Source organism: Corapipo altera, unplaced genomic scaffold, assembly GCF_003945725.1.
Source record: "Corapipo altera isolate COAL_440 unplaced genomic scaffold, ASM394572v1 23, whole genome shotgun sequence".
Taxonomy (NCBI): Eukaryota; Metazoa; Chordata; class Aves; order Passeriformes; family Pipridae; genus Corapipo; species Corapipo altera.
The window spans coordinates 8,063,845-8,073,772 of record NW_020884878.1 but is presented as its reverse complement, the minus strand read 5'-3'; positions in this window follow the sequence as shown (position 1 = coordinate 8,073,772).

The following is a 9,928-nucleotide window of genomic DNA, read 5'->3' as shown; positions in this document are numbered from 1 at the left end:
GAAGGGAAGGGAAGGGAAGGGAAGGGAAGGGAAGGGAAGGGAAGGGAAGGGAAGGGAAGGGAAGGGAAGGGAAGGGAAGGGAAGGGAAGGGAAGGGAAGGGAAGGGAAAGATTTAAAATTCTTTCTCATAAAGACATACATCCTAAAGTAGACTTTACTCTTGCAGATATATCTCCTATCTACAGTGAAATTTATATGAAGGATGTTTTGTGGGATTGGACTTTGATTTAATTTTTTTTCCCATTCTTTTAATTTTCAAGTAGTCTTTTGAGGTTTGAAAATGCAACCCCAAAGATATGTTCCAGATTAACAATATTCCTGATACAAAATGATGGGTTTGTATTAGTTGTATTTCTGTTATACATCATTATACAACAGAACTCCTTTTAACAATAAGGGCAAAGTGATTTCCTCAAGTAATATTTGCTAATATTGTATAACTTCTCAGAATGTCTCCAGTTTCTTTACAAACCTCACCATCTCTGTGCAACACTATAATTTCAGAGGGCCTTGAAGTGCTGTTACCTCTTGGAGTAACTTGACAACTGTTACATAGAGAACTGCAATCTAAGTTGTCCAAGGTTACAAAAGTCCAACTCACCCATTATATTAATTTTTTTTAATGTCACATAAAGGAGGAATGCTAGTAGAAACTGGTCAATTTTGCCTACTTATTATTGAAGTAGCTTAGCTAAGGGGTCCTTGAGATACCTGGTGAAGTCTGAAGTTGGCATGACAACAAGCTCAGGGATTCTAGAAATAGGAGAAAATGTATACAGCTCGAATAACCAGAATGTATTTGTTGGGTTCACTTTAATGACATGGATGTGAGGGGACGTTTTCTGCACAATATTTATCTGGCAGTTGCTGAAGAAAACTATGAAATAGTAACCTGGAAGAAATGAGCTTTACCAGTAGGGCTGTTCCCAGTCATACTAGTATGTAAGGCCACATCATTCACCATGGCACCGCTGATCATCCACAATATCCTCTCTAGGTGGGCTGAAGCCAAATGGCATCACTATGTCCATGGGCTTTAAGCCATACCTTTTTGCATCCACCCCAACCTAACAGTTTGCTTTTCCACCACACTGCCTTTGTATCTCTGTCTAAAAGGAACCTGTGTTGGTTGGGCCGGGCACATTCACATTTTGTATCACTTCTGAGAATTCTAAATAGAGATGCAAGTAATCACAGTTCATTAAACTGGCTGATCTTGGTAAAATTTTTCCAAGTTTCTCTGTGCTTAAGACCCTCTATTGTGCTTATGCAATTTCCCAGAAGCTCAACAGCTAACCAAAGTATACATTGGAAAGTTAAGTTGTGCTTTATGCCACTGCTAATATTTATTCATCTTTCCTATTTTTGTCTTGTCTTGTCATTAAAAAAAAAAAACTACAATAACAGCAGTTGCTCCAGAAAAATTCAACTATTTTTAACTTTACCAAAATATTTAATTGTAGTCATATAGTTGGTTGATATACTGCTTTTGGTTGGACTTTCCTGGGAAAAAGGAAAAAAATTTGCTTGCTTATTTCTAAATTAAAGAAATATTCCCGTAGATTTTCAGATTAACTATGAACAGAAATTTACCTCAAAACTGGTTGAAGATGAAAAAAAATTTCTCCCATAAAATTGTACAGTTTTCATTTAATTTTTTGCCCTTTTATTTTGTCATCATGGCATATGACATATCATAAATAGAATATCACAAAACAAAAAAAATGAAAAGTTTTCAATTTAAAATGTGGAAGCAAGGTGGAATTGTTTCTCTTCCAAATCAAAGTTTCTAAGAAATAGGTTGGGTTTTTTTCTTCTGGGTTTTGGGGGGGTTTTTTTCTTGTGTTTGTGGGTTTGTTCGTTTAATTTTTTTGGTTGGTTTGTTTATTTGTTGTTTTGTTTTAGTGGGTTTTTTTAATGATAAAAATTTACAGGTTTTCAATCTGCTTTAAATGTCATCTGATCTGAGGGGGTGACTAGCAGGGGTTTCCCCATAAAGGACTCATTACTGCTAAAGAGAAAATAAATAAATGAAAGCTTTCCATCTAAACTTAATTCTTCCTATCTTGAAAGATTTCTGGGTTATTTTTTTTTTGTGCCTTCATAAAGGGTTAAGAGGTATTTCTCACAGTGATTGATACAAAGAGAAGCCAGCAATAATTTGACATGAAACCTCAGACTACACTTGTTTGATTCTGTAACAGCAAACAAGATTTTTATTAACATCTTATCCCTCACTGGCCCCAAGATAGCCTCTTATCAACACAATACAACACAACAACGTCACAAAAGAGATTAGGACAGAAAGGGATATAAAAAAATACTGTATCATTTGAAATGGCAAGGGACTGAATGTTACAGTTCTTTCATGGAGAATCCAATCCATATTTATTATTTTTTATACTTTAAAAAAGTCACAAATCTCTTGCCAAAATTATACCTTTTCCTTTCCTTTTAAATCCTTTCACATCATTTGCAGCACAATTCCTCACTAGGCTGCCTTGTAGTATGTTATTCTAAAGTGGAATTGGAAAAATAACTGGTGTAATGGTCATACCCTTGAAAACATTTATTCCTGAATATATAAAAAGAGGAAAATTACTGAAAATCGGTAACCCTAAGTTAATTCTGGGCTATGGTTGCAATAATTTTTCCTGAGGAAAAGAAAATACTTTTCAGGAGAACTGAGCTGGGAACCAGCATTATGCAACTTCAACTCCCCTTCTATATACTGGTGTAGTTTATTTTTAGTCAGTGCTTACTACTGGGCAATGTCTCCCTCTTCACTGCTGAAGTGGGCTGGGAAGAGCAGATAGGTCCAGCAGGGCAGGTTTGAGACTCAAGACTCCTAAGACAAAGCGTTTTCACAGCACACAAGCTTGATTCTACAGAGTCCCGTGGGAAAAGCAGATTTGGGTGGGCTTATTTATTTATTTATTTATTTATTTATTTATTTATTTATTAGCTCATGTAATTAGCATGACTGAAGATTAATATTTTAAGCCTGCTAAAAAGATATCAATTTTCAGTTTCACAGGAAAACTTAAATCCAGTGTAGACTGACTCCTGGGGTCTCAGCTGATGCTTAATAACATTCATGTCCCTTTTGTTAACTGCACCATGGACATGGCATGATACATCTATATGTACACACACAGTTGTGTAGAGCACTTCTAGGAAAAGGATATGGAGTTATAAGCTAGATATACCAGTGCCACAGGCTGCAGCACCACAGGGATACTCAGGTCATCTTTGAGCTGCCTTGGCAGGAGAGCTGGGCCCTGCTGAGGTTCATGGTGCCATCACCAAATCTAGCTGACTTCACACAAGTGCAGTTCTGTCTACACTACTTTCAAACCCATTTCATTTTACTTTTTCTAAAACAGATTTTGGCCCTGCAGACCACAACAGTCTGTCATGTCACTTACTAGCAGCAGTACATAAACAGGATTGGAGTGCTAAATATTCCCATTGAGAAAATGGACAAAGATGTGGGAAAAAAAAAAAAAAACTAATTAATTGCAGCACTTTGTTTATGTCCTAACTATTCAAAGTAGTTTGAAACACATATTGCTCTTTAACAGAACCTAGATCCCTTCCCTACGCAAGCAAAATACATATGACTTTTCAATTCATTTACTTGTTTCTTCCACAAAAATATTGTAGACTTTTTGTTTAAACTGTCTTGTAAGGGAACAAAATAGGGGTTTTTAAGTTCTGGAATATACCAAAAATTTTTGGAACCACTGATTTCATGAGATTTATATGTACTTGATGTCCGACTTTCTATTATTTCTAAATTTTCTTGAAGAATTATTTTTTAAGCTGATGGTTTTAATACCAAATCTCCAGTCTTAACATATTTTTAAAACTGAATGCTAACCAATCAAATGGGGTAAGATGTTTTAACCCCAACAGGGTGAATGGTGATACCAGAAAAAATTATGGGATTTAAGATACATCAGATACAAGAACAGTTAAAGTGGAAAAAAGTTCTGATCCTTACTATTAAATTAATACCTTAGATTTATGAAATATTTAGATTATACATTAGGAAGAAATTCTTCACAGTGAGGGTGGTGAAGCAGTAGAGCAGGTTGCCCAGAGAATTTATGGATGCTCATCCTCAGAAGTGTTGAAGGCCAGATTGGATGGGGCTTTGAGCAACCTGGTCTAGTGAGAGGTGTCCCTGCCTATGGCAGGGAAGTGGAATTAGGTAGTCTTTAATGCCTCTTAACAACCCAAACCTTTCTGTGATTCTGTGTGTCACATATATTTTTGCCTCACTAACATAGTTGTAGGTGCTGTAGAATTTGGTCTAAAAACCAAAATGAGATGGTGAATGACAAGATAAATGGCCATTTATCTCTGAGCACCCACTACCACAACAATTCACTTGTAAATTTTTCAGGTCAACAAAATCTCTCACCTTCCTCATTCAATTCTTTAGACTGTTGCTGACACAGTCGTGGGTACGTGGGTACGTTTACATCAGCAGAGAATTGTTGAGGTGTGGCTGAGGTATCCCAAGCTTAATTTTTAGGGATGCTCATGTGACATCAAGAGCTCTTGATAGGATTTTTGAAACACAATATTTTCTCAATGTGCAATATTGTTTCAGCCTGGTTTCACTTTAAATTTTGCATCACTTTAATCAGCAATGAAAGTTAAGACTGAAAATAGGGGGCAAAAAAAATGTACAGGAACCTGAAATGGTAGAAGTTTTCAAGGCCCTGTTTAATACTTAGAGACAATAGCTTACATTATGCAAAATTACATTGCTTAAGTCAAAGCTCAGTTTGCATTTTTAGGACCATAAAAAATCCCAGTGTGAAACCACAAACTTCTGTCTTTTCTTTATTTTTTTTTCTTTCTTGTGACTTAAAAAATATCCAAGTGATTTAAACCATATTCTGTAAAAACAAGTTTCTCCCACTCTGAGACCTTGTGTGCCAAGTTTCAGCACACAGAAAATTTTTATAGGCTGAGATATTAACCTCTCAAAACAGGAGCATGTAATGGAAACTCTGTCAATCCCTTGACTATTGGGGCATAATGAGGCATTAACTTACTAGTTCTCTGAAGAGAAAGGGTCCAGTTTCTGACCTCAGTTATAGTGGTCCACACTGAGAAGAATTCCTTTATTTTCAAGTACTTTATGCTCTCTCAAAAAATTGTTTTCTTTTCCAAAACCACTGTTCCTGGGAGAGAAGATCTACAAATAAGAAACTTAGATTTATGAGCTATAGCATGTTCCTGAAGGTAATTTAAAAGCTGTAGATAATTGTGATTGCATAGTGCAGTTTTACAGAATCATGCACACTTCAAGATTATATATGTACTAGCTGTGTTTGCAAGTGGTAACTGTCTCATTAGCTTTGAGATATTTAATATTATAGAGAAAATCCTACAACCACTGGAAAAAATATGAGTGTCATCTAATCTCTAACATTTTTCTACAGCATTACTTTTTGGAATTAAATTCATCACTAGCTAAAATATTTACCAGTCCATAATCTAGTCATTCCCCATTAAAATACAAGTTTCCTGCTTCTAAAATGTTTTCAGCCTAGACTGATTTCAGCAGCACAAGAACACTTAAATGTAACAGATCTTAAAAGTAAATAACTTCTGGAAACAGTTCAATGTGAAATATTGTGGGATTTAAAACTTATTATGTGATTATCAACTCAGTGACACTAGACTGAAGGGATCACCATGGAATGTCTAATGTAAGAATAAAGGATAATTAATTTAATAAACGGTAATGTATTTAGCACATACAGACAATTACTAACACACTCTAGGGCAAAAGTTTAAATACTTGATATGTATGTCATACATATGTCACACATTTATTCCTGAGCACAAAGGTTACCTCTGTGCAGCAATCAGGAGATGTGACTCTGGTACAGATAGATGTACCTGCTGTCACCTCAGCTCAGCTCCCTCACGTAACAGGGAAGCAAAGACATGACAGCAGAGGCTTCAACCTCATGAACAAGAACCTGGTTTCCCCAGCAGTAGTGTACAGCCCACAGTGAAATTCATGCCACCACATATTGCAGCTAAGTGTAGGCCCCTAAGAGGAGTAGCTGAATTAGATACAGGGTCTTCAGGAAGATGAGGAATAAATGCCTATCTTCTATTCATCACTTACCAGAGGAGCCTACATTTGCCTGAGTCCTTAGAAAAACCAGATTCCTAACTTGGTCATTCATGTTTGGACAAAAATTTAGGAAGTAAGTCATTATCATGGCTACGCTTCGTGAACGGAGATTTGGGAAAGGCTCTATCCACATTTGTTACAAGCACGTTGGTGGCTGATGAGGCCAATACAAGATAGACAAGTCCGGTTGCAAAAGGCACAGCAGAAAGACACCTTAGGTGGTATATTCTGCAAGACACGATTCTTTCTGCATTGTCTTTTCTCCTCGAGAGTGATCCTGCGTGCGTTCTCAAAGGAAACAGCAGCATTATAGATGGTGTGTCTCCAGGCCTCCTGATTCGAGGCCAGAGTAGACCAGTTATGTTGATCAATATGGTCGAGGCTGAGATGTTGTTTCAGGGAGTCCTTGTATCTTCTCTTTGGGGCTCCTCTCTTGTGGCAGCCAGGGGCAAGTATTCCATAGAGCAAGATCTTAGGGAGGCAGTGGTCCTTCATCCTTGAGACGTGCCCTGCCCAACGCAGCTGTGTTCTCAGCAACATGGCCTCAATACTTGTGACTGCTGCTTGTTCTAGAACAGATGTATTGGTCACATGATCTGACCAGTGGATGTTAAGGATTGTAGGGGGGCAGCGTTGATGGAAGCGTTCTAAGAGACGCAGGTGGTGGTGGTAGATGACCCATGATTCGGAACCATATAAAAGAATAGACAGCACTATGGCTTTGTAAACACTGATCTTGGTACTTTTCTTCAAGTGTTTATTTCACCAAACTCTTTTATGGAGTTTTCCAAAGGCACTGTATGCCTTTACTAACCTGTTGTCTATCTCTCCATTAATCTTACCATCCAAGGAGATGAGGCTGCTTGGGTAATTAAACTACTGGACTGATTTGAGCTCTGATTGGCCAATGGTGATGTGGGGATGATGGAAGACTTCCTAAGGTGCCAGTTGATAGAGAACTTCTGTTTTCTTTAAGCTGACTTCCAGCCCAAAGAGCTCAGCAGCCTCTACAAAGCAGGATGTTAAACGCTGCAGAGCTGCTTCTGTGTGGGCCACAAGGGTGGCATCATCAGCATAAAGCAGTTCCCGGACAAGATGGTTTAAGGTCTTAGTGTGGGCCTTCAGTCGCCTTAGGTTGAATAGGCTTCCATCAGTACAGTATCGAATGTAGATACCGTCTTGATCATCAAGGTCTGCCATGGCCCTTTGGAGCATCATGCTGAAAAACACTGTGAATAGAGTTGGTGCAAGAACGCAGCCTTGTTTCACACCACTGGTAATTAGAAAGGGCTCAGAAAGTGCATCACCATATCTGACTTGGCCACGCTGATCCTCGTGAAGTGAGATGATCATTTTAAGGAACCTGGGGAGACATCCTAAACATTCCAAAATCTGCCATAGACCTTTTCTGCTCACAGTATCGAAAGCCTTGGTGAGATGAACAAAGGTTACAAAGAGACCTTTATTCTGTTCCCTACACTTGCAGTTGTCTAAGAACAAATACTATGTCTGTGGTACTCCTGTTGGCTCTGAAACCACATTGGCTTTCAGGTAGAATTCCTTCTACTATAGCAGGTATTAATCTGTTCAAAAGTATTCTTGCCAGGATTTTGCCAGCAATGGAGAGCAGAGTAATACCACGGTAATTTGAGCATTCTGATTTAATTCCTTCCTTCTTATACAAAGTGATGATGACTGCATCACGAAGGTCTTAGTTCCCAACAGCGCACCACAAATTCATGAAATTTAGCATGGAGTGCAAGGCCCCCATGTTTCCAGATTTCAGGTGGAATTCCATCAACCCCAGCTGCCTTGCCAATTTTCACCTCCTGTATGGCCTTAAGGGTTTCTCCCAAAGTGGGGGCAATATCCAATTCATTCTTCACCAGTTGTTGTGTGATGGACTGAATTGCTGAGTCTTGGACTACACGGTTGGTACTGAAAAGAGTCTGAAAGCATTCAGACCATTGATTCAGAATGGAGGTTTTATCTGTCAGAAGTGTTTGACCATCTGCGCTGAGTAGAGGGCTTTGTACCTGGTATGTAGGCCCATATGCTGTTTTCAAGGTCTCACAGAATCCTCTGTGATCACCTGTATCCGCACATAATTGAGTTTTCTAGGCTAGATTGATCCACCACTTGTTCTGGATGTCACGGAGTTTCTATTGGAGCTTGCTGCATGCGAGACGAAAGGCTGCTTTTCTTACGTGACAGGATGGCAGTGCAAGGTGTGCTTGGTGAGCAGTTCTCCCTCAACAATTCTTGGATCTCTTGATTGCTTTCATCAAACCAGTCCTTGTTCTTCTTGAAGGAGAGCCCTAAAAATTCTTCAGAGGACTGCTGGATGCTGTTTTTGATATGGTGCCAGAGTGTTTCAGGAGAGGGATCTAAAGAATCTATAGAATGATTTTCAAGCCTGGTTTGAAAGCAAGTATCCTCATAATTATTAACTTGATAGGTTAAAGATGAATGACATCATACAATGCCATTATAGACTAAATTAGTTTGGTTCACTAGAATTTATGATTTAGGTCACATCTACCCATGCACTGAATCCAAGCATACACAAAGAAACACAAAAGACAACTGGTTTCAGCCTCGCTTTGGACATCCTCCACTCACAAGAGCAAAAATCTTGAAGGATTCTGGCTTTTTTGGAAACATTCAGCTTATAGCCATAAAAGTATAGAATGACTTAGTATGTTTTATTTGTACAGAGTATGTAATACTCCAGTATACATTGATATTGTATAGCATGTGTTATTATATATGACATCTACTGCTTATTTATAACACATTTCAAACAAAAACTTTCTCAGAGAAAGATGGACATTCTCTGTTTCAAACTTTGTTTAAAGTTTTCACACATGCATAAAAAGTTAGCCTTTAGAGAAATAAGTTGGAACAAACTCTTTTCTGCAAACAATATTGGTTTTGTGAATCAGACATATCTGATTAAACAGTGTTCATTAAAATAAAACTCTGGTAAGTTACAATGCTAACCCAAACATCCCTTCAGTCAGATGACACTGTAATGCTTTATGAGGACATTCGTCGTTGGATCTTCCGCTATTTTTATTGAGAATAATGGCAGACGATCTCTGCGATGAATTCCATTGCAAGGTGTGTTTATGCACACATTCAGCTTCAGCAACAACTTAAAACTAGACATTTAAGCAAGTGAATAGCCTATGTTTGTATGTGGAAAAATGAATCCAAAACAAAACAAAAAAACCCTACTTTTGAATGAAAGCAACTTTTGAACATTTATAACCTGCCGCAGACTAAATAGGGGGGGGGACCGTGGCATTACACGAGTCTGGGACACGAGGGTGGGATGCAGGTAGAATGCTTTATTCACGGGGGTACCTGGTCTTTTATCAGCTCGGGAGGGGAAAGGGCCAGAACATAGGGAGGAGCATGAGACAGACAAGCAGGAGGACAAACCAGGATATGGACATGGGCAAAAGGGGGAGGAACTGGGGAGAGAAGTGGTGAATGGAGGCTGTCTCCTGTCTACGGTTTCTTCAGCCAATCGGCAGAGAAACAGAGGAGCAGGGAGGTGAAAAGGCCAGGATATGCCCAGGAAATATAAATTGTGGGGAAGCATACAATGTGTATAAACATAATAACTGTAAAGTCTGTATCAGAAAGTCCTTTCAATCACTGTACATCTTTTTCCACTTCTGAGATTTTCCCCATTCTGATTCCTGGTCCTTCACAATAACCTTGCCTATATTTTCCTCCAGAGTACCATTG